The 27800-nt window shown below is 29.9% G+C and overlaps 1 protein-coding gene across 10 annotated transcripts in view; it reads left to right on the top strand.

The window, feature by feature from the left end:
• Positions 1–4624: 4624 nt before the first annotated feature.
• The window catches only part of LOC114931831 (trace amine-associated receptor 9), a 70715-nt gene continuing 47539 nt past the window's right edge, over positions 4625–27800 (top strand). For 2 of the 10 annotated variants that reach the window (XM_085489323.1, XM_085489318.1), the window contains exons 1-2: positions 4625–4898; positions 5109–5615. The gene's annotated coding sequence lies outside the window, so the exon portion shown is untranslated. Of the gene's footprint in view, positions 4917–5108; positions 5616–6026; positions 6452–6540; positions 6601–7218; positions 7268–7354; positions 7428–27800 lie in introns of those variants that run through there. The other 8 variants (XR_014926288.1, XR_014926287.1, XR_014926286.1 and 5 more) reach the window with 8 other exon arrangements.

The raw sequence follows: 27800 nt of genomic DNA, 5'->3' as shown, positions 1-27800 counted from the left end.
AATAGAAAATCAGTTTTATCGAACGAAAGTTGCTGAAACTTATCGATAAAAGTTTTTACCTTAGTAATTTGTTACACAAGTTGTTTAATAGCAAAAAAATGGATGAGATCATTACTTCTCAATTTAGAAACTTAAAACAATAAAATACCACAAAACATTTTTGTACAACTAAAATTATTTATTAAAAATTCTTTTTATTATTTATTCATATTCAAAATATTGTATTTATTACAACAATTGAAAAGAAATTCTGTCTTTCTTTTTTTTTAAAAGACAATTATATTAATACATTTCTTTTATTCTGTTGATTACTTTATTCTTTAATCACGCAAATAAATGTTTAGTAATATTTATATATAAATGCTGTATATTATTTTAATATTTAATAAATAATATTGTATGTTATAAATTAAGAAAATAAGCGTTAATAATCATTGTACGTGGTATAGTACACACATATAATACATGATACACATATGCGATATCGGTCTAATGAACGCGACAAATGTTCTTGTATATACACATACAGAAATACCTTACATATTTAGACGCATATGAAAAATGCATATATATGCAAAATTTATGTGTTAAAATATTTTTGTTCTTATGTGTGCTAATACACAGCGCAAAATGCTATTTATATATTTGAACTGTTTTATTTTTTTTATATTTATTATATTATTATTATTATTATTATTATTATATGTATATAATTATTATAAATATTTTATAATTTTTAATTTTATGTATTTTATTTTCTCTATAATTCTCTCTAAAATTTATTTATATGACCAATAGACGCTCGAAAAAGGAGCAATAGAAAAATATGAACTTCAAAGTTCTCGATATAAACATAATTAAAATATATCATCGCGATACATATTATCATTGTTTTAAATATAATCTTTTCTTTAATTGAAAAATAAAAATAAATATAAATAAAGAAAGCACTTATATGTAAATTTTAAAAGGTTGAACATTCATTGCCTGGAGGTATCAAGTATATCTTTTCTGTCATCTATTCACGTACATACTTATACGTATAGCTGTTTTACTGATAAGAGTCTTGAGCCACGACAAAATGGTAGATACTTGCGTGAAAAGAATGCACGAAAGGAGTAAGAATAAAATATTCTTCATAATTTTAGGAAGACATGTAAAATGGCAAGGTAATGTAAAATGTAAAGTCGTATTAATCGTGTTACATAGATTTTTAGACAATTGGATGCTTTTTAAATATATTCTTTACAAACGCGCAAAGTTTCTTACAATCCCGACAGCTTCGTTTTGCTTGTTATTTACTTGTGAAGATGAAGAAGAGATGAATACTGGTTTATGCTAAACCGACTACGTCTGTATATAGCGATAATCCTTCGAAGAACGGGGATCAGTCGACTGTAATCTGTCTTATTGTTCACTGATATTTTTGTTCGTACAGTTGAAACATCCTTCTGTAGATTACGGGTAAACGACGGTAACTGACTTGCAAATTAAAATTTATTGTCAAACCTCGTGCCGATGATTCGCGATCCATCGAATCTGTCCAACTATCGATGGATATTATATTCATGGAATATTCTCGCAAAATAACTCGGAAAGTATTCCGAGAGTACGTCGAAGAATGTATTAATAGCTGGAATTTTCGTTTCATCGGCGGCTGCTCATTTTGCGTTTTATTAGATAGCGTTCAGAGATTCACATCGTGACTCTGCAATACGGTGACTCCAGTAGTATAATGATAATGAAAGACATTGCAAGTCTCGCTTAAAACGTGTAGTCAAACGATGAGAAATAAACCATCTCATTTGCACTGATCTTGCAATATCTAACGTAATTTTGCGAATCTTGTCTAGGAACTTTAGACATATTCTTACTTCAATATTTGCCCATTTATCACAAAAGTTTGCTGAATTGTGACTGTATATTTGCATACAGAGAATTGATATAAATATAAGATAAGAATAGATACGTATATAAAAAAATTAAGTTAACTCGCGTACAGGATAGTTATGTTCTAATATTACGTATAAAATTTTCCATATTTTAGAAAAGTCCTTAGTTTCGCATAAAGTGCTTGAGCGTTGAGCATTTTTAATTTTTTGGTTCTTTCTTAGTGCTGCTATATACTTTGATCCCGAACCGCAAATTACAGTATTTTTAATGCAAAAAAGCATAATGTATTAAAATACAAGTCCAACATATATTTCTCAAATATATTATGATTAAAAGAAGTTATAGATAAAAAGAAATATCGTGTTGCTGTGTGCATACGTGCATATTCAGTAGTTCTATTTACATTTTTTCTTTCACGGAATCTGAATCGCCGCGCGCAATTTGATCCTTTTTCTTGGATCGATAGCTCTCGTTTCTGCACGGTTAGACTTGTGTGGACGAACGACGATTTCAAAGATTCGAATCCACTATAGTTGCTTCCAGTATGTAGTACTCGAATTGGGTTGGCTTGCTAGCAGCGGTGCCCAACCGCGGCTAAATCATGGCGGACAAAGCGCAAGATTACTTTCACCGATGGCAAATGACTGGGTGCTTGGCACTCAGACCTATTCCATCAGTGAATAGGTTCTTTCACTGTTGCCGGAAGGTGTATACTTGGTCTCTTAATTGGTTGTACCGTAATGCGCGTCCCATTTCTCAAAGCAGTTCTCTTCTAAAATACGGGTAATTGCATGATACGGCTGCAAGTAAATATTTCCACGCTTCAATGTTCGCAAGTCACATTTTTCAGTGCTGTAATATTCTGTATCAAAAAAGAGATACATTGCGACTCAATTCAATTTACGAAGAATTTTATAAGAATCAACAAAGTAAATTAATATGATACATAGTTCTTTTATATGCACATAATTTTCATTTACAGATATATTCCAAGGAAAATATTTTTTCTTCTGCAATTTATTATAAGTATCCTTTGTAAATACTTACTGCTGTGTAATATGTATACAATAAGGTAATAATAATATTTGTTAAATGTCATATATGTATAAGTATCTGCCTTTTATAATTGTATTAATATCATGTTATAAATAAATGAATATAAATGTTAATCTATTATGAGAGAGATGACTACTTTTAATATTTTTTATAAGAATATATAATGTATCATTCACATAAAACAGTACGCAAAGTATGATATATTAAACAAAGTTTAAAATGGCTCATTTATTGCACGTAAAGTGGTCAGAAATATATCATAACGTCTACTCTAAAGAAAGTAGGTACCAGAGAGCGATTATTAATGCGTATGAGTATTATCATACATTATATGTTGTTATATGTATTTCTCTAAATATTATGTTGCAAATTTCTATAAAGTATATCAGTTGTTATATAAAATCCATTTCCTTTATAAATTGCTAATTATAATTACGTAGTCTTCACTTGCAATAAAAAATTTTGGAAATAATTATTTTCCGAAATAATTAAAAAATGTGACTTGCGAATATATCAAAACAGAATAAATAATAGCACACAAATTAATTTCTTAATTGCATTATAAATTTAAAAGCGAAAGAAAAGAAGTCTCTTAATTATGATTATAATTAAGAATATAATTAAGATTACAAATTGATATAAATCATGTTAGGTAACTACATAATTGTATATTATTATATAATATAGTACTTTAATATTCTTTGTAGAGAAAAGATAAATGAAAAAAAAATATATATAATACATGTAATTTTTTCTTATAAAAATTCCACGTTTAAATATGAACTCTTGCATTATTTAAAACAATGAGCTGTTTACGCGAATAGTAACTAAATAAAATTTGACTATGATGGTGCTCATTAATAAAAGGGATATTTTCCACATCTTTATTCACTACAGTTACTAGATGTATATTTCATGTATGTGAATGTGTTCGTGTGTGTATTTCATTATTACATTTTATCTCATTATGCATTTAACTTTCATTTTAGAATTATAAACACTTGTTAGAAGAAAAAGGAATATTATTCGGAGTATTATATTACTTGAATTACAGACGTATATCTTTATATGGCTCATGATATAACATATTATATAATATGCAGCCTCATTAAGGAGATTTCGTTATCGTTGTGATTATAGAACACACCCTCTCTAAATATATATATACACAATATATATTTTTTTAATTTTGTGTTGCTTCTCTATTTTCCGTGAGATTTTGTTTTTAGACAATAAAACTTTCAACGAGAGTATATTTTCTGGAGGATATATCTCCGATTCCCTAAGATGAGCTTTGTTATTCGAGCGTTTCGTATAGTCGTCGAAAGTGTGTCGCGTTTCCCTCTCGCGCATCGAAGATCGTGCGCGATTCTCGATCAACCGAGAACGAAGATACATAGAGGGTGTCCGCGAGCGAGGGTGCGTGGGTGGATGGATTTTGGCACAGCGGGAGTATGTCGGTACAGTTAGAAGATCAGGAGACTGGCTGCATTCTCTCTCTCCCTTTCTCTCACACACACATACTCTCTCTTTCTCTCGTTCTCTTTCTCACTCTATCTCTCTCTCGTTTTCTCCCTTCTCTCCCACCCTTTCATCCCTCTCGTATTCTCTTTCTCTCTTGCTCAGTGCGACTACTGTCGGGAGCACCCAGGCGGGCAGTCAGTGCGTCGTCAGCCTCCGCGTCGTCGCGACGCTCCTTTCTCTTTCTCTCTATCTCGTTCCTCTCGGCTCTCTCGGTGGCGTCCGCAGCATCCGCGTCGCGTTTCGTCGACTATTCCATCGAAAGAGACACTGTTGTTCATTTTCCTACGATAAATACAAGCGAAACGAACTTAGGGGTTGAAAACGATCGCAATATATAAGCTGATATAAAACAAATAAAAATAATAATACATTTTTATCATCATCACTCGAAAGTGTTTCCTTCGATCCACACACAAGCAGAAAAGGTATCGATAATCATAATGGTAATTTTAAAGAGTAACCAAATTTTGTATTTTGTATGATCTTTTTTATCATAGAAAATTTTGTCAAAAATGTATGAAAAGTTTTTAATGATATATGTGTCATAAACACTAAAAAATTTTGAAATAATTATTTTATATTTGCGATTATAAAACGTGTTTAAAACATATTAATATTATGCACAAAATTTTCAGAAAAATTTGCAAAAATTTACAGCTTTAAGAAAAAGTTGCAATATCTCCGTCAGTATAAATTCACAGAAGATTGAAAGAACTGTCCACTCATAAAAAGTTTGTTTCTTTAGTTCTTCTTTTTCGTTGCATATTTTACATTAAAGGAAACGCAATTTGCAATTTATTACATCGACGTGAAAAATTCTTTGTCTTAAACAAAAAGAGACGGAGGAGAACGAGATTGAGTGATGGTAGTACATGAATTTTCTACAGAGAAGTTATTAGAGACGAAGAGACGACTTTTTTGTGTTAGAATGGTGAAAAGAGAAGCCAAATCGTGAAGTTTTACTAGACGTGATCCATCTTGGTGTTCCGATGAAGTGATCTATCGATTTTCGTCGCGGAAACGTACATCAAGATTCTTCGTCTCCGAAAAGTCACGCACGAGCGTTTTTTCACCCCTTGCCTTCCGGAGCGTCGCGCACTCACTCAAGCCTTATCGGCACTCGTGGATTTACTACTGCCGAAGTACGTATCTATAATTGCTGCAATTGAAGCTGAATCTTTTTTCCTTGCATACCTTTCGAAATAGGAGAACAAAATAAAATAGAATGAAATATTTTTCTATTAATTTTACAACACAGAAGTAATGTCGTTTTTATTTCACCATCAAGAGATACATTTTCTGTCTCATGATATACGTCGTAAAAGAAAGAAATAAATTGATATTTATATTCTCTATGTATATAGCGACGTATTATTTGTAAATTTATTTATCAAATAAATATAAAAGTACATTGAAAAAAAAATTTGTTAACTTGACTAAATTTTTCAATTGAATTGTTACTATTTTGTTAATTGAACATATATTAATATTTGGGTCAAATATACATTTTGTGTTTAATATGTTATATTTCTCCCGACTGCTGCCAACCGTAGGTTGGCGAAAAGAGAGGAAGTATGCGTTTCATCGAGTCCGGATCGGTCGTGACCTTAATTCTCGATAACTACTGCATAGTTTTATATCAACTTTGGAACATAAGTTTCTTATTAATCAAGGAAGGTTTAAAGCGTATTATTATCGTTATTTATTCTATTAATAAAAAGTGAAAAATGAGTATTATTTCGTCAATACGGTCTCTCATTGGCTGCTGTGTGAACCTAAGAGGAAAAATGATTCACCAATGAGATTCGTTGTAGTATCCGGATAGGGAATGTTGGTGACATTGGTATATACATCTCGAAGTAATAATGACGGGACTGATAGGATAGGTTAGCTGTCACCTGTTGCGTGTTATTGTCAACAACAATATTAAGTGAAGTGTATTATTATGGATATATCTCAAGAAGATATAAATAAAGGAGTAAGTTTCTTCTTTTATATTTATTGTTTTTTTCTTTATTTAGAATATTGTTATTATTATTTATTTATTGTTTCTTTATTTATATGTAGGAAGAAGATACTCGCTTGAAGATATCTGAAGAAGAAAACATTATTAATAATAGAAAACGAGTAAGTCTTGTTATTAATAATTAATAAAAATATATAATATAATTAATAATATAATTAATCTGTTGTAGTCATAACATGGCTATATGAATTTATATTTGTCTGCGTAGCCACTTATTTGCTATTAAATTTGCTACGTAGCCACATTGCTATAAATATCCACATATATAATTGTATAAATGTATATAGTTATTTTTTCTCTTATTTGTATATTATATAATAATTATATAATTAATTAAAAATATGTATACAAATATATTTATAGTTATACAAAGATATTAGCGCACCAATAATTATGGCAATGCAGACAAATATATTAACTTACATAGCCAATTATCTACTACAAAAGATTATTCACATATGTAATAATAATTAAGGCTATACAAATATATAAACTTACTTGTGATTACATAATGTATAAACTTATATAGCCATAAGAAAGTTAATATATTTGTCAAAGCCATAATTATAACTGCGTACAAGTTTATGTATTTGATATAAGATATTGTTGTCATCTGTCTTTGTCATCTGTCTCTCTCTATCTATCAATCTATCTATCTAGCTATTTTTTTTATTTATCTCTCTATTTATATTATATTATATTAATTTAAAAAATTGTAGCAGAAAAATATTTGGAAAGAATATAGAACATTGCAGTCACATGGTGAGTGTATGTGTGTCTTTATTATTATTATTATTATTATATTATATACATTGTAATATATATATTACATAATAAAAACTTTTACATGTGTAGGATGAAGAAGCAGAGAGACAAAAGAATGAAGAAACAGCATAAGAACAGCAATAAATTAGAAAATAAATAAAAAAAAAAATAATAAAAAAATTAGAAAATAAAAAATAAAAAATAAAAAACAAAAAAAAAATAAAAAATAAAAAACAATTAGAAAATAAATAATAAAAATAAATTAGAAAAAAAAAATTAGAAAATAAAAAATAAATTAGAAAATAAAAAAATTAGAAAATAATAATAAAATTTTTTACAAAAAAAAAACTCCCGACTGCTGCCAACAAAGTTTTAATGTTTAAATTAGAAAATAATGTTTAAATTAGAAAATAAATAAAAAAAAAAATAATAAAAAAATTAGAAAATAAAAAATAAAAAACAATTAGAAATAAATAAAAAAATAAAAAACAAAACAAAAATTAAAAATAATAAAAAAACAAAAAAATTATAAGTATAAAAAATAAGCTTGTAAAGTTGGAAATAATCACACATAAATAAAGTCTGTTGTTTATTATATAATTTTTCTTATTTAAATTTATTGTTATCATACATATTTAGCGCTATATAATTTACAAAAATTTCAGATTTTTGAATTCAAAAAATTTTTTTAATTATAATTATTAAATATAAATTTAACATATATAAGATAGGCAATAAGAGCCAAATCGCGGATGACAGTGCGTTATTCTAAACGAAACTAAATTTTTTCGTTAGAATTAAATACCTGTGCACAAGGCACCAAATTTTTACTTGGACACGGCCAAGATATAAAATTGGAATAATCTCTACAAGAGATTTTTAATTCCATGTATCCCCTATTCCCCCTAAAGAAATAAAGTGCGAGAGAAAAATATAGATCCGAAAGTCGCAGAATCGGGAATCGAACCCGAGACCTTTCGCTTGCCGGGCGACTGCTCTTCCAACTGAGCTATTCAGATCCTTTCGATTCTATACTTTTCTCTGTTATATATATTAATGTTGGTAAATAAACGCCTTTAAGCCAGCGTGTATAAATTAAGAGTTTAACTAGGCTCTGTAATATATAAATATAAATTTAACATATATAAGATAGGCAATAAGAGCCAAATCGCGGATGACAGTGCGTTATTCTAAACGAAACTAAATTTTTTCGTTAGAATTAAATACCTGTGCACAAGGCACCAAATTTTTACTTGGACACGGCCAAGATATAAAATTGGAATAATCTCTACAAGAGATTTTTAATTCCATGTATCCCCTATTCCCCCTAAAGAAATAAAGTGCGAGAGAAAAATATAGATCCGAAAGTCGCAGAATCGGGAATCGAACCCGAGACCTTTCGCTTGCCGGGCGACTGCTCTTCCAACTGAGCTATTCAGATCCTTTCGATTCTATACTTTTCTCTGTTATATATATTAATGTTGGTAAATAAACGCCTTTAAGCCAGCGTGTATAAATTAAGAGTTTAACTAGGCTCTGTAATATATAAAGCACTGTCATCCGCGATTTGGCTCTTATTGCCTATCTTATATATGTTAAATTTATATTTATATATTACAGAGCCTAGTTAAACTCTTAATTTATACACGCTGGCTTAAAGGCGTTTATTTACCAACATTAATATATATAACAGAGAAAAGTATAGAATCGAAAGGATCTGAATAGCTCAGTTGGAAGAGCAGTCGCCCGGCAAGCGAAAGGTCTCGGGTTCGATTCCCGATTCTGCGACTTTCGGATCTATATTTTTCTCTCGCACTTTATTTCTTTAGGGGGAATAGGGGATACATGGAATTAAAAATCTCTTGTAGAGATTATTCCAATTTTATATCTTGGCCGTGTCCAAGTAAAAATTTGGTGCCTTGTGCACAGGTATTTAATTCTAACGAAAAAATTTAGTTTCGTTTAGAATAACGCACTGTCATCCGCGATTTGGCTCTTATTGCCTACCTTATATATGTTAAATTTATATTTATATATTACAGAGCCTAGTTAAACTCTTAATGTTATATTTAATTTAAATATTTTTATATTTTTAATTAACAAAAATAATATTTAGTCGAAAAGTTTAGTCAAGTTAACAATTTTTTTCAGAGTGTATTCAAATAGTAACAATATAGAATCGTGATAATTTTACGATAAAATACAAATGTGCGTTTGCAGTTTATTAAGATCGAAAACTCTTAGATAATTTCTTTTAAAATTTGCTATTTCTAAAACTTTATTGTACTTTTCTGGTTGATATTATCTTTAAAATGTTAATTATCGTATTTTTTCCTTTGATTGCGAGTACAATTGAACGTCTTGCAATTAAAATATTAAATTACAAACAGTGCATGAGTCGTTTGTAACGCATAATTCGTATAAAAAACTATAAAAGCTAGACATTTCTTTATAATTTTTTACAAGACAAGTAGAATTATTGTATATATAATTTAATTGATTAATATTAAAAAAGAAAGATTCAAAATACAATATTTAATATAAAATGACAATTACAATATTTAATATAAAATAAATGTCATTGTCAAATAGTCACAAGTAAAATCATCTCTCTATAATATTTAAAAATCATTCTATCAATGGTTAAAATAAGAAGTTTATAAACTAACATCTTATATTGTTCGGAAACTTCACTTATGCCAATATTATTCTACTTAAAGAAGATATACACAAAAGATTGATACAAACTACATAAAACGAGGTAGCATAGCTTGGCAGATATCGAGCAATGCGTTACGTCAGATTCGTGATTACGTATATGTAGGTAGTTTGATCGAGTAGCTATTTTACTGACCAAGTTTTCCAAACTTTGTCTGCAAACGTCTTTAATATTTACACAATTTTTTTAGATCCAAAGTATGTAAATTTAACAAGAGGTTAAATCGCAGGAACTTTGTACTTGTTAGCTTCAGTAATACATGCTTTTTATTTGATAATCGTTTAATCTCAATTATTTTAAGCATTAATTTAATAAATCAATGTGAATAAATAACAGCCGTAACGATTTGCATATATTTGATATTATTTTCTATATATCAATTACAAATGTATACTTTGAACAGAAAATTAATATAATCTTTTCGAGATCTCACGTCGACTTTTTATAATGATTTTGAGACAAATCAGTACAATCTCTGTTTTATTGCGATATCGTTACGTTTAATAGGTATATAAATAGGTTTTGTCGTAGTTCACTGATTCTAAAAAGAAGAAAATTTTATATTTACTCGGCATCGCGCTAATCGAATTAACACAGCGCGAATCTAATGACGCAAAGCAAATCTTCAATTACTTTCACGAAATATAAATATAGAAATTTTTATTTTACGATTAAATATTCCTAGCAATGACGTGAATTATTATTCGTATAAATCAAACCTTTACATCAAATTAATAAAATTGGATAATGACGCTATTATTATGAAAAAGGTTTTTATTCTTTCTTCATGACAAATTCAATATATGAAAATAACTGCATCCATCGAAAGCTGCGCTTCAATTTGTACTTGTAAATGGCTCACCTTAATGGTTTTCCAGCGGCGTCGTTGCTGATGGCTGATCGTTTTAAATTGATCGCAAACCCCGCACGTGATATCCATTTTAGTGAGCTATGATGGAATTTATTACATTTTTCCACGATCATCGATTATGGAAGAGTGGCTTGTCGACAATATTAAGTATAATTTAAGTGCAAAACGAAAAGTGGTATGAAAAAATAATCGTTGTCTTTATTACTGTCTCGCGAAGTATACGCATATACTCTATCTTCTATCTTTTACTTTCTGTTGTAAAAGCAATTTCATCTGTACATATATACATACATACATACATACATACACACATATATATATATATATATATATATATATATAAATATATATATATATATATATATACACGTATATGGTAATCACATTTGCAGATCTTTCTCTATTACTACATTACAGACAGTACTTATGTTATACGATATATTCACTCGCTTTCTCTCAATTTCCGAGCGTTTTAATTAATGACTTTCCCGTAAACGGTGCTTATCGTCTTTCATCATTTCTCAGCAAAACTTGAAACAAGTCTCTTTCTTGGGGCGCGAAACGTGTTTGAGTGAAACGTTTTGCCACATCGTACCGATTTCTCGAGGAAGTAGACTGCCAAGAATGTGTCTCATTGAGATTCGATAGTATTTTCATGCTTTTAAGATATATGTGATGGAATTACAAAGATTTTGTATGGAAAAGATAAGTTCATAAAATAAGATTAACGAGACTATTGTTAAAGATACTTTTAGCAAAATTTTAATACAAAATTATCTATTTTTTTTATATTTTAAATCAATCCGTCTTGCTTAACAGTTACACATTATATTGATAACGATCGGAATATTGCAATTTAAAAAAATATATTTTAATTTCAAACACTTAGCAAATAGTAATATGATACTGGTTTACACGTGAAATAATCGAACAAATAATTAAAAAGATATTTTTTTCGAATTTTGTTTAAATATCGAACAATCTCTTTGAAATTTATGTAATGTGTGTGCGTGTATGTATGTGTCATAAAAATATGAAATGTTGTAATATTATATAGATGGACTTATAAAAACTATATATTTATTTGCTGGTGATGTGTATGGCTTTTCCGCAATATTTCGCGGAGATATTTCACTGATAATTTTTACGGTTGGAACTGGCGACCTGTGCTTAAATGGAATTATTGAGAATTTTTTTACGGAATCGTGTTGTGTGTTATTGGCGATATATGACAATATAAATTGGCTGTGGCTTTTAATTACGACACCCCTATCGGTGAACACTGAATATAAACATTCAAGCTAACGACATTGTTATGTAAAACTGCATTATAACACATGTAAAGACTGCATTATAACACATTAATTATGTAGTCTTAAATTCTTGCATTTGAATATTTGCTCTCTTATCCCGCATCACACAATAAATATGAAAATGCATCTAAATCTTATATTATATGTAATATTCCTATATTATATCCCTTATTATATAAAAAGATTTTAAAGAAATCAATTTTTTGACTTGTAAAATTATTTTTGAAACACTTTATAAACATCGATTTTTTATGTTATATTTATCATAACTTTAATTTTATAAATTTAATTTGCTTTTGTACGAAAACAAGATTTTACAATGCTTTATTTGCATATATTATATACAAGATTATATATATCGAAAAGTCTGGTAGCGACAAGACGACTGACGTTGAAATTAAACTTTATGTAGATATAGTTTGCGGTATCTTGCGGTACTATAAATTTAACCACGTCTTGATTTGATATCGACATTTAGTCCATTTTAGATTTCATTTAAAGTTTACTATTCTGAATAATTACTTTGCAACATTGATATAGAATTACATTCGAAAGCTGTATTAGTTACTGATCACACTCTGTATTAGTCTTTATACATATTGCTTTGTTAAATATATTAAATTGATGAAACTGCAGTGAGAAAATTTTGCAATAAGTTTTCGATAATTGAATTGTGATATTTGAAAGTCATCGAATTCCAAATTTAATTAAATTATAATCCCGAATTCAGTAGTTGCGTAGGAAAGAGCAAATTGCATTTAATTACTGAGTACTTTGATGTTTCGTACTGAAGGAGGAACTAACATAGCGCAGAAAATTATGTGGTCTGCGGACAGTCATGCGATATAACTACATGATAATCTGTGCACATATGCAAGAACTTGCATTTTACAATCGACGATGTGTACAAAATAATATAGAAACATAATTTTTCTTGAGAAAATAAAATTAGAATTGTAAAAATCTAGTTTCTCTTATATCTAGATTTTTTATACATAATTATATCTTGTAATAATAATAGTTGAGAAAAATAATATATTTTATTATGCATTAATAAATTCATTTTATTTAGAACTAAATTAAACTCTTTATATAATTAAAGCTTAATAATTAAATTAAAAATAATTAAATTATTAATGGATAACTGTAAATAATATTTTTAATAATTATAAATAATAATATTAATATAAATAATGATATGAATAATATAATATAAATATTAATAGAAAAATGAATTTGACTTGAGATATATCTAAATAAATATAATACAAAAACATACATCTTGGCAAATTTATCAAGATTATTTCATTGTTTAGAATTATTTACAGCTCAAATAAATGACTTGCTTATACTTCAGTCAATAAATCATAATTTGACTTTTATTGTAAAAATATAAAATATAAAATATAAAATATTTTTGAAAAGCGGAAAAAACTATTATTGCAGACATAGAATTCGTAACAAAACTCTCACTTTACGTTCTATTTCACTACACCATCACTATTTCGTTTATTTGCAATTGAAACCTTACACGATCCTTTCCAAAGAATACGCATATAAAATCGTTGTTACCGCGCTACAGTTTTATTTCCAATTTCCATGTGTACACAAACAGGATATCCTGTGTAAATCCACTTCCGCGATAAGTTTTTGTACGAGAATATTTGTACATTTTATATTCATTGTATTCGCAGAACATTTCCTCCAAAAAAATAGAACTGTGTAGAGAGATAAGGAATATCTTATTAAGCAATTTTAATACATTAACATGCAATATCCATTTTATGCAGATCAATATTTATATAGTTAATAATATCGATGATTCTTTTTAACTCGTTGCTATTAACAATGATGTCAGAAATATATTGACAAAAAGGTCTATTTGTTTAAAAATTACTTGTACTTTATCAGGTTGAGGATTATCCTTTCTCTATTGGCTCCTTCGTATTCAACTAACGATTTCTTCTTGGTCCATTTCGCGTTTTAGTATGCATGACCATTATCACTAAGAGAAATTCTACACTTTGAGATTTCATGCTAACTAAGATAAGTAAGAGAGAGAGAGACAGAGAGAGAGAGAGAGAGAGAGAGAGAGAGAGAGAGACAGAGCTAGCTAAGTGAAATTTCTTATTACAACACAATTTCAAAATTATGTATAACATTTGATAACCGAAATATTTAACATTATTCAAATAATATAAAGATATGTGATTGTGCATAAAATGTAAGCTTCTTATATTTAAAATCATGTATAATATTATTTTTAAAAAGTAACTGAAAAGTAACGACTCGTTACTTTTTGAGTAACTGTAACTGTAACAAGTTATTTTTATAAATCGGTAACTTGTAACTGTAACTAAAAAAATTTATTTGTTAATAAACAAGACCCGGAAGAGTTCCGTTTAACAATATATTTATATATATGCGCACAAATTTCTGCGTAAACGCCTAAATACTTGTTTAACAATTTATTACAGTCGTCCCTGTGTTTGGTGCCAAAAATTATGAGTATGGTTACTTACTTTTGGATTATTTACAATAGAAAAAAATTTATTTGTTAATAAACAAGGCCCGGAAGAGTTCCGTTTAACAATATATTTATATATATGCGCACAAATTTCTGCGTAGACGCCTAAATACTCGTTTAACAATTTCCCTGCATGCAAAAAATCCAGGCAAAGGAAAGGATCCAAAAAACAAGAGATATATGTATGACAAAAGATATACATTAAATGTGAAAATCAATAAAAATCTCGACAGCATTTGACGTGGCGCAAGTATAGGCCGCATTAGAAGTCTGGTCAAATCCAGACTTGCGCCCGTTTAACTTTATAATAAATGCCACGCCATTTATATATCAGGCGCAAGGATGGCCTTGATATGTATCTTTCCAATTCTTTTAGATAAGACTGTAGTGTGGCAAACTTGCATGGTGCTAGCAAGTGTCGTGGCACCGGCAAGGCAATTTCTACCAGGGTAATAATTAAATAATTAAGATTAACTTAAATACAAAATTTATTCAACCTGAAAATCTAATCTAAATTGTACATTAATTTTTTTATTCATATTTTAACACTATTATTCAACATTAACATATATTATTAACATATATATATTTTACATATTTTGTGATCTATGATAATCAATTTTACATTATTGATTATACTAGATGCATTTAATACGATATCGAATTGCTATTTAATGATATATTTATAGCGCTCATCTCGTGATGGGTGTATGAATTTCCGCCACATCATATCGCATTCAATGACAGATGTCCAGCAATCAAAATTTATTTTAAAACCGATTTGCTATATTTGATTGGAATACCGAATGCTATTAATCTGTACATGATGTATGAAAATTATAAATATTGTTATATACATGCATTATTATATATATTTTACACAATATGTGTGATATAATGGTAATGCAAATGATATATCATTACGTTTATAAAATATTGCTTAAGCATAAAGAATTTTTACTGCAAATATTTATATTTTATATCTGTTTTTGCATTGTTATTTTTTTTATTGAACTTTTATAAAACAAGCAACAGGCTTTTTTATAGCATTGGAAAGGATAAAAGAATTGGTTGTCTTAACTGACTGCGTTAAATTTTTTTTTTGTGATGTTAGTTGCCATATCTAGCAAAAAGTTTAAAAGATATTCCGGAGATTGTCAGTTTTACGAGCATTTCCTTTATCATAGCGATATAAAATGTTAGAAATATCATGCCGATGGAAGAAAAATTTCTGCGGCTTTTTCCCACCGACAAAAGCTGTTAAATTTGATAAATCGTATTTTTAGCTTTATCAATATTTTAAAAATAATGTTATTGTGTACAGATTCACAAGCTGCATTGTTGAATATGAAACTGTACTAAATTAAAATTGTGCTCGGATCAAAGCGCAAATTTAAACCATTACAATTCACGTTTTGCTTTGCATTATATGTGTATTATATTATTCAAGTTAAAATTCAAAACTATTTTACATTTTGTATAGCATGTCGTGTTGGACAAATAATTAGTCAAAGATAGAATATATTATATAAAATTTACATTAAAGGTAAGTTGTACACATTTAGGTCTCATCGGATCAACAGGTACAGGGTTACTATTATTTAGTTTGTAAGGAGAATTTAGTAGATGCTGCCTTGCATAAACACATGTAAGCAAAAACAGAGACATTGATGTTCACGTATTGTATTCACTATTTATGCAATTATAGATTGCCCTGTTAAATATTCATTAGCAAAATTTAATGAAATAATTGCTTTTTAATTTGTGTTAAAACAAATATTGAAGTTACATTCCGGTACATTGTACTTCTTTTACTTTTTATAAAATATATCATGTTAGTGAAATATAAGTTTGCTAACATCTAGCACATTAACTTGCTTCAATCAATTAATGTATTATTTATTATAAGAAAAATAAATTTTAAAAATGTGTTTGATATATTTATAAAAGGAGCTATGAGAGAACACATACTTGAAAAATATTCCAGAAATAATTGTATTAAAATTACATGAGAATAAAAGTTTAAAATCTCTCTCAAAATTCATTTAGGAAATTATCGACCACAAAGTTTGATAATCACGGAACTAAAAATAGCGGATAGAACGAGAGGGAAAATTATTTTGCTTTGAAAATCGCGACTTACACGGAATACGCGCTCATCGTCCTTTCGTACTCTCACTCGCAGACTTCTTCAAGCGAGCCCCCTACGAAAGTTTTAACATGCTCGACAACCTCGTTTCCGGCCGGAAAAAAACTTTCCTACGCATTAATTTTTACCGGGCTTATTTATGTCCTCGACTCTTCCTGCGTTACGACAGCACAACGGAAGTCGCGATGGAGAGAAAACGCGGCGAATGGCGCGAGCGAAGAAGAAAAAACACGGAATTCTTTCACTCTCCTTCACTCTTTCGAATTCTCGACGAGATGATGAGAGGAGGAAAAGAAGAAAAGAAAAAGAGAGTAACATCGTTGCATCATAAATTATATATGTCGTAAAAATATAATTGCGACAAAGTATCTGTTTTCGATTAAAGATATGCTTTTATCTTGTCGTGACAAACACTGGAAATTAACAATAGCTCAATATTTTCTCAGTAATTAATAATTAATAAATCTGCTAAGTATAAAAAATCGCGTAATTTTATTGAAGTCTTAATAAAATAGAAAATTTTATGGCAATTCTATGCTCGAAAATTTTCGAATATTAATTAAAATAATTTATCTTTCTTGTTGCAAAATTCTTCGTTGGAAATTCTTCGTTACAAATCTTTATTTCTTTTGGGAAATGTAATTCAATTCTGAATAGTACGGGCGAATAAAAATTTTTCTATACTGTAAAAAATTTTTCGCTATAAAATGTATGAATTTTTATGAGGAAAGTTGTGACAAAAGTTGATTTGGAAAGTTAATAAAGTTTAACAAGCGAATAAGTAAACAGTTTTACAAATTGCGTGATAATTTAAATAACCAAACATTAATGCGTCCATCGTCTATAGTTTAGGAAACAATTACGTTCGCTATTTAAAATGCAGTTTTAACGTACGCTCAAACATGCGCCGAGAGCAAATCTATTCAGAATTGCGTTTTGCGTTCATTTGAAAATGGAAATAATATCGTGGTCGCTGCATCCCACTGCGATAGGTGATGCATGGTGCAATAGTTTACATAAATTTGAATCGTACATTTTCGGGCAGTACATTCTGAATAAGATTTAGAAGTTTCTGTCATTCTTGTCTGCTTATTTACGTTCTGAATAAAATGTTGAAATATTGTGCATTTTAATCAATATCAGATATTTATTGTCACACATGACGTCGTTACAACGAACAGCGCATATTTATTACATTTTGTAAAAATGACAAATTTTTCATTTATTAATAGCAAATACTGTGGAATATTAAATACAAATAAATATGAAGAAAAGAAACAGTTTGCATAATTAATGCTACGCTAATTGACTGACTTCGATAGAAAATTAGCTATAGCTTCGTTAAAACAAATTTTGTAATTGCGTTCTTTACATCACAACAAATTTATGAGATACATAATTATTATGCAACGAATTTATTATATAATTTAATCACGCAATACACATACGTATATCTGACTGGAACGATTGCAAAAATAGACGCAAATATATATTCGCATTATAATTAACACTAGACTCAATATCATATATTGTATGTCATTATGTATTGATTCTGAAGAAACATATTTCTTTTATTGATTATCCGTGTTATTATTGTATCTGTTAATAATTGTATCTATATTATATTATGTTTTCCATTAAAATGTAAAAAATAAAGTAAATATTGAATCGAAATAAAATATAATTATTAAAACTTACAAAAAAGCTTGAAGCAGAAAATACGCGTGTTTTTTCAAAATTTGACGGCCCATAACACATTATGACTGAGATGTCAGCTCACGATTCATTCCGCTGACGTCTGCCATCCAAATAGCTAAAGTTACTTGCACGAACGTATATACGACAATGCGTGAATACGAGCGTGGAGAACACAGTCCCATTATTTATTGGCGAAACTTCTCCGAATACGACACCTTTGGGAAAGTCCGATCGAATCGGGTGCGCCCCACCTCTTCTTTCGAGTTTCTATTTTCCTGTCAGAATGAAAGAGACGTCCGCCGCAACGTAAATTTTACGCCAATGATACGACTCTAGCGTAAAATATGTTCTACGTAATCTCACTGAATCGCTATGCAATCGTAAATTATTATACTGTTTGTTTGTTATAAAAGAAAAACATCAGATATAAAAGAGTATTTTATTTTATTCAAGAGAAAAAAAGTAATTCGGAGGTAGAGACGTCTCTGCCTCCATCACATCGTGCTTGTTATTCGAATTTGACTCGAGTGTAGTTACGCGACTAAAATATTCCATCATTTCTTTTTTTTTCCTTTTTACGACTTGTACTTACGGCATAAAGATGCATTGTAGAAAGTTAGATCATTGTGCGTTTTATCGATATCATGGAAGTACGTCGGTACACACAGGAAAGCTCGGGTAAAGCTTTATACTTTTTACGAGCGACGCTTCGCTTACAACTTCGCACCCGCGCATACCGTCGGATTCATTCTTTTACGTCTTTTACGATATTGCACGCACCCTCTCGTCACCGTCAGACTTCAGTCATACTATATAACCGTTGCTACGTCAATCTCTCTCCACTGCGTGTATCTCGCTTTCGTTTCGATCGTAACTGCAAGATTGTATAGCCACAAATTTCAAAAAACACAACAGCCGCCAGATACAGAAAAAGATACAGCTTCTGATAGAAACTGGTTATCCGCAACAATATATTTGTGCGCGAAAATAATAAAAATGGAATGTCGATTTTATGTCTGGTAGGTGTTTATAGGGTGCTAAACTCTAAGAGGGATGAAAGCGTTTTCTATTCGAAGTTAACCCTCAAAGCAAAATACCATTAAGTCGATCCAGTTAGTGCTTTCGTAATATGTATCAGGTGTGTTTGAAAGTTACGAGAGACAGGTGCTACAACATAATATATATTGTAGCATTTTACCATTTTATCTCTTCGCAATAATTCGTAATCAAGAATATAAAACAATAAAAAATAGACTAGAAATCATAAATGGAAAAATAATATATAAAGTTGTACAATTTTATTGCAAAACTTTCAATATTGTTTCATTAAATTGATCATATATATAATCTGAAAAATAAAAAATCTGCTAACTCCAAGCAACAAATTTTTCTATTAATCATTAAAATACAATTTTTTAAAGTTATAACTTTATTAACAATATTAATATTAAATTTATTATTAATATTATTTTATTTAACGCTATAAATAAAAAAATAAAGTTTTATTTAAACAAATTTCATTATTTTCCTTTTTAGATAAAACTGCAAAATATTTTATATTATTCTATATTATCATCATTGAGAATTGATAAAATAATATAATATAATAATATCAAATAATAGTTTTATTAATACAATCAGTTGCTTCCATGTGCAATGATGTGCAAGAAGGAGAGTTACTTATACTTGATTAAGTTTCTGGCGTCTGACTCAAATCAAGCTTGTACTACTGCCGCTGTCAGAATAGTACAAAATTCTAGAAACTATTACTTCATCTTCTTCTTTGTTTGTCTTATCTATTTACCTGTGTAATTCTGTTAAATTAACGTTGTAAAATGCAAGTTTTTATTAGATAAAAATAAAAACAAATAATAAAAAAACGATACAAAATTGCGATAAAAATAGCAAGACGAATAAATTGTTGTGTAATCATATTTAAAGCAGTGATAGAAACAGTTTTTACTTATAATGTTTATATTTAAGTGGCCATCTAGATTTTCTACTAATGTGAAAAGAAGTCATAAAAATGAAAAGTTAAAAGTGAAAAGAAATACAAATCGTAAATTGTTCTTTGAACTTTTCAATTGAAATATAATACTTTTACCTCGCGTACGTTTTTAATGTCCGCGTTATTTGCAGTCGGATTGATTCTTTCGATCGCCAAGATTAATTCGCGCAATCCATCTTTTAATCGTTATAAATTTATATTGCCACTCAAATTATTTGTTTTCGTATATGTAGGAGAATTCTTGACATCGCAATTGACACGCATTCTCAGTCATTTATCTATCTTTCGCTGGCACTGTAGCATATTGAAATCGATTATATGCCCCGTATATGCATTCAATATGTATAATTGGCACTCTCCAGTTACCTCAAGCAAAATTGATATCTGACACATGTAATCCTTAGGTATTTTCGTTCCATTTATAATATGAATCGAAAACTATATATATATATATATATATATATATATATATATATATATTGATAAGACAAGAAATACAAACCATCAATTACACAATTTCAACAATATTTCTTTACTGATACATATAATGTATATATATGTATGTATGTTTTTCTTTCTTTTTTAAAGTATATTTATATATAGAAACATTTTTATATAATTTTACTTATTTTAATTTTTGTTTTATTATCCACGCAGTGGAACAAAACGTTTAACTTGTAATCGGATTTAATTTATTAAGTATTCTCCTTCGATATCATATCGCCTTCTCTGTACCATTCATTCTTGATTTATGTTCGATTCCAGGAACCTAGATACATTTTACGGAGATAAATACGCGAGAATATAGCACACCGACGTGTTCGTCCGACATGACCTGCAAAAACTAACTCGATTGTAATCCACAAGCGCAGTATGTACACATACACGATACAAATAATACAAAATATTCATAATTTCCCTCTGAGCTCTCGTCGCAACATGAACGAGACAGTAGCAAAATCTATGTTCCCACCAAAAAGACGTTCTACTATGGTAACCATCATTTATCGTTAACACTTCGTTAACGCGCGACCCAATCCGTTTTAGGCGCTTTTAAGCCATCAAGCGATGCATTTGCGGGACCAGGCAAACGCCGGTGCACTCAAGAAAAGCAGATTGGATGTTCGTAAAATTTATGATGCTGACTCAACGTAAACGGCATAACCGTTTTCCAGCTCGCTATCGCGCGATTCCACACGGTTCTCGGTCGCTCTTTCACCTTTTCACAGACGTGACGGTTCGCATCTCGTTCGTGGAAGCATCTGTTTCTCGAACTCAGGATATCCTGAACACGCGCAGGCAGAATAACAGGCTTTTTTTCTTCCGTCGTGTATCAGCAATATTAGCGCATGTCCCATTTAACACTTATTATTAGCTGATATCGAACCGCGTCTGTTTATTAGGAACTTTTCTTTTCTTTTTTTCCCACAATGTCGTAAGATATCATCGATAGTTGTCGCAAATATTGAGTATGCACATTTCAATATTATTTGGTCGATTCGAATAGAAAGCATGACGCAAGAATCTATCATAAACGCAACATGTTCCCGTGATATATATATATAAGTAATTTGCATGCAAAGGAATAGAATTCTATGGTATGTCTGTACTCTTTACAGAAAATGTTGTGGAAGAATAGAATGTGTTTGTGCTGAGTAGGTCGCGCTATTGAAAGATATTCGCCAAACCGGCATTCTGCAAAATATCTCGCCATATTCTCCCTTCGCACGTAATACGATATACCCGCTTGAACTACTAAAAGAAATAGAAAATTCAACCGCTTGAAATTTCCCTGCTCTTACCGTCTCACATTCCAGAGTAAGAGAGTTTGTCAAATACTTTTATTTCGTTCATCTCATTCCGTCTAGCAAAGTTTTACACTTTGACGAAGAAGAAATTTTCTAGCCTCTCGTTTGTTTTTTTGTCGAGTGTTGGAAGTAAAGGTACGTATCACACAAAAATGGCAATGATAAACGATCCAAACTATTTCAATTCCACGTATGGCTCTTTTATCGAACTGTTCGATTGAAACTTTCTCCGATGCGGCTCGGAGAGTATTTTTTTATACGTATACCACTATCGCGTAGACAAATGTCAAATGTGTGTTTTATGAAAGAATGCGTTTATTTTTCACTTCCTCTGAGAACTTTGATCATTAATCTGTTCACTCGGTCTGTTATTCCGTAAGCTCGTAAATTTCGCGATTACAGATTGTTGACCTACTCGGATCGCTACATGATACACAGATTCTGAAAAATCTCGCTTAGAGTCGCGAGTTTATTGACGAAATTACCGAATGCATCTGAGAAATGTATATAGTACAAGTGCAGATATTACCTTAGCAACACATATTGCACATCGTGGTCTCATAAATGAAAAGGATGTTTACGATGTGTGCGAACTATTCTATATTTATTCGTACACGAATCATTTGACATTTATTTCAATTTTAGGGTATCTTAAAAATCAGAGAATAATATTTTAGAAATAAAGATTTTTTAAATGTTATATACTATCATATAAACTCAATATATAATTCGATAAAAAAGTTCAATAATTTTCAAGATATTAATAGATCTCGTATTAATTAACAAATGTCATATGCATTATTTATTAACTCGCATAGTTAATATAAGAGAGATATTTAAAAAACTTTTTTAAATGTTCCTTTGAAAAGAGGACCGCTAATAAATTACATCAGGTTATATTTATTCATCTTGTGTGCTCGCGTCGGATAATGGCTTTTTCCAACAGCGTGTCGAAAAACGTTCCCCACGTTTGCGCACGTTTTAATTTAACTAGACTTAGTCAAGAGCAAACGCATACCCGAGTTTTGGCAGCACATTCGCAGTTGGAAACTGTCTGCACTGCTTGTATTATTCGAAAGCATAGAAATGTCAGCGTCGATTCCACCGCGCATACGGTTTCCTGAACGCGTGGTTTAACCGCATGGCGCGATAGCTGAAATTTTTCTTCCGCCACTGGTCCCTTCCGGAATAGTAGGGAACAATTGAAAGGCTGCCTCTCTATCTCTTTCTCTTTTGCAGTTATTCTTGCGTTATTCTTTGGTCATAGATGCTAGTAAAATCTCTTTCTACAGATTTGCTATATCATTCTTGCGTGTAATTTGTATGTTAATAAATTTTGATCGCGACTGTACCAACATTTAACGTTGCGTGTAATATTGTTAATTGCATTGATTATTAAGATACAAACTTTTTGGAAAATAAAAAAGTATAACTCAGAAATAAATATTTTTATCGGCTCTCAATATAAAGAATATAAGTATGCTGCCTTCTAAGCCGGGCAATAGAGCAAAGGTAACGAAACGAAAAATTAATTAAACGGAACTGTATCTCAATTTGAGATCCCAAAGTTCCACATATAAATTAATTTCGAAACTTACATATGGAGAAATAAGCGAGAAAAATATAGGTCCGAAAAGTCGCTGAAGCGGGAAACGAACCCGCGTCTTTCACTTTCCGGGCGACTGCTCTTACCAACTAAGCTATTCAGACCCTTTCGATCCCATATTTTTCATTTGCCTTTTAAGTAGATGTTAGTAAATACCGCCGTGATTAGCCCAGGCGTGAATAAACTCAGAAATAAATATTTTTATCGGCTCTCAATATAAAGAATATAAGTATGCTGCCTTCTAAGCCGGGCAATAGAGCCAAGGAAACGAAACGAAAAATTAATTAAACGGAACTGTATCTCAATTTGAGATCCCAAAGTTCCACATATAAATTAATTTCGAAACTTACATATGGAGAAATAAGCGAGAAAAATATAGGTCCGAAAAGTCGGTAAGAGCAGTCGCCCGGAAAGTGAAAGACGCGGGTTCGATTCCCGCTTCAGCGACTTTTCGGACCTATATTTTTCTCGCTTATTTCTCCATATGTAAGTTTCGAAATTAATTTATATGTGGAACTTTGGGATCTCAAATTGAGATACAGTTCCGTTTAATTAATTTTTCGTTTCGTTTCCTTGGCTCTATTGCCCGGCTTAGAAGGCAAAAAAGTATAACTTAATATTTTCGATTTAATTGTTAAAATAAAATAAACTAAAATTGTTTTATCAAATGCGTTTATCATATAATTTTTGATAAATATAAAGCTTTATTATTTGAATAATTTATTTGTTTTGAAATAAATCTGATTTAATTATTTACGTGCAAGTATAATAAATTAATTTTATTTACATTTTATGACATATTTACTTTAAGTTTTTATTTTTAAATATTTTATGCAACATAATAGAAAGTAAATTATAATTTTTTTAATTATAACACTATGTATCTTTATTTATAAAATTTTTCTCTAATTTGATTAAAAAATATGTTGTAAAAGATTGAAAAAATTTGTACAAAAAAATTAGTGACAATATTTTTTATGCCAAAATAAAAAATTTAATACAAATGCTAAATATTGTGTTTGTCCGATTTGTTTATACATATAATTCACTATTGCACAATAAAATATATTTATTGCATGGCAAAATATACGTATTGAAATATTGTTCTCGTGGAAAATCCATTCTAAAGGCATTGTGCTTTCAACACGCTCTAGTCAGATTTTCATTTCACACTGAAATGTAACTATCGGTATAAATAAAGAATTGTATAAACCATGTAACCATAAAAGAATTGTTTAAAACAAACATGAGCACAGTTACACACTCTCATAATAAGTTTGCAGTTTTACGTTTGCAATGGATTTAGCTGAGTATAGTTCGTAATACAAATGTTTACATGTCAGTAAAAGATTTATACACATAGAAATTATATTTTGGTTATATAAAAGAACTCTCTTTCTCTCTCCCGAGAGTTCATGCTAAAATATTCCGGATTAGTCAAACAATAGCTGCAGCTAGAATTCTGGAAATATGCAACGGTACAAAGAGGGAGCGCAAACTATGCAATGCGTTGATTAAAATAATGGGCTGACAAACACAAAGTTCAACTAATTGTGTTTGTAAGTAGGAGTAAATCCCGATTCTTTCGCATTACAGTATGACAAATATTTCTATTTATACGTACTCTTACCGATACAATAAACATTTCGTCGACATTTTGTCAGAGTGTATTTTGTCCGTGTAATAAAAGTGTAAAGATATTTTACTTGTGCAGTACAGTTTTGCTCGCCCATCGGATATATCCAAAAGCTTTCCAACAATACACGCCATATCTATCGCAAATATTTTCCCATAACCATATAATCCGATCCGTATATCATTGACCTAGGGTCCTGATCAAATTGATCGTTATACCGTGAAAGAATCTTGGAGTATATGTTCCGATTTCCGTGTCGAATTAATCAAGATTGCTTATTGATTATAACATGGTGTAACTAGAAATACCTATAAGCTTTTTAAATTTCTATAGTTTTTTAACAAAAAAAAATAAAAAATAAAAAATTATACATAAATATATTCTGTTGAAAGAAATTTTACTCAAAATACTATTGCAAATTTCGCAATTACAGTTCCAGTTTTGGTAAAAATAATTCGAGAATATATGTGTAACTCATTCTTATATGTGCAGCTTTTATACAGGCTTTTATAGAGAATATTTTAAAATATAGATTAATTGCTTATTAGACAATTAATGTATCACAGAACTTATATGTACTTATTTTATTTACTTTGATCCGATTGTTTTACTGCATTTTCAATTGGAATCATATTTAGATCGTCGAAAAGTTAAATGATGAAACATCGGACGAAATATATTTGACTCTAAGTATTGTCGAAATATTTTATGTACTATAACATATGCGTACGAGGAATATTAAATTATACGAGCACTCTAAAATAATTAATTGCGTGCAATGATAATTATTAATTATAATAATTATACGGACTCATCGCACTTTGCATGATATACACATAATGATATGTGGAGCCCTTACATTCTTACTCGAATCTCACTGTGCGAATGACAACAAAGCTATGGAATGTATCGTGCAGACTATGCATACCCCTACCAGCGCATAAAATATTTCAGCAACGAATTATCAATAACAAAGGTATTCAGCTTTGGTGTCTAGCGCGCTATTGTGTTGACATGCTGCGGTTTATCTCCGCTGTTTATCATTCGCACGCCACCACTCGAACAGAAAAATAATTATGTGCTCTGTTGACTTTTCAATTATCTCAAATGTACATAATTTAGATCCAGAACGCGTAAAACAATTCAATCGCAGAATTGAATAAATAAAAATAAGGATAAGCTCCGATTACACATTAACTGTCTAATAAATAATTAAACTCTAAACCTTTAAGGTACTTACATAATATCACGCATATAGAGAATATTCGATAATAATCGCCGCAACTCTCGTATGCAGGTAGAGCGTATTAAACCGAACAGGAAAGTTTGTTTTGCGATCTTCACAATAATTAAAGAGAAATTAATTAAAAAAGATCGACCGATCCGAGCGAGTATACAAGCGCGGAGTGAGAAGAGATATTTCACTGTTACACGATTGCTAGACGTAATACATAATTAAAGTTGATTATTAATCCCAACGTTTTATTGCAGACTTAGTAATCACATAACATGGGGCTATCGCTTCTAGTTGAACACTTCTGCTCGCGCGGACTGGTTGATCTTTTTTAATTCATTTCTTATTAATTATTATAAAAATTGCAAAATGATAGAGACTCTTCTATACTCTGTATAATTAGAAAATTAATATATTTTAGTATCTTATTAAAAAAAATTAACTGTGCAATCTAATATCTAATTTTCGGAATTAAAAATTATTTTTCCAAAACTATTATTATCGAACTATGTACAATATTATTATACCGTTTCTTATCGATACTTTTTTACACGAATTAACCAATTTTTTCAATTAATTTTTTAATAATTATAGCAAAGATCGCAAATAATAGAGAACTTTCCTATCCTGTATAATTGGAGAATTAATTGTGTTACAATATCATATTAAAAAAAATTAATTATATTATGGTTATTAGATATTAATAGTTTGTTTTCTCATCTCCGAGCTTGATACGTCGCGACCGTCTCGGCGCGATGTAGTATCTAAACTCGTTTCCGTCCCTTCGAGACGACGCGCTAGTCCCTATGAACGTAAACACGTCAACAAGGAAGTCCGGATATGGCCGCGGGGCGAAACGAATGGAGATAACAAATGGTTATTTCGCACGGAACTAACGACTTTTCTTTTTGTTGCGCGGCTGCTCCTAACCGAGGATCGGCAAAAAGAAGAAGGGTAAAACGTTTTA

This window comes from Nylanderia fulva, unplaced genomic scaffold (assembly GCF_048542155.1).
Source record: "Nylanderia fulva isolate GAGA-0341 unplaced genomic scaffold, ASM4854215v1 Scaffold8, whole genome shotgun sequence".
NCBI classification, from domain to species: domain Eukaryota; kingdom Metazoa; phylum Arthropoda; class Insecta; order Hymenoptera; family Formicidae; genus Nylanderia; species Nylanderia fulva.
The sequence above is the reverse complement of the archived record's forward strand: the minus strand, read 5'-3'. Positions and strand labels throughout refer to the sequence as shown.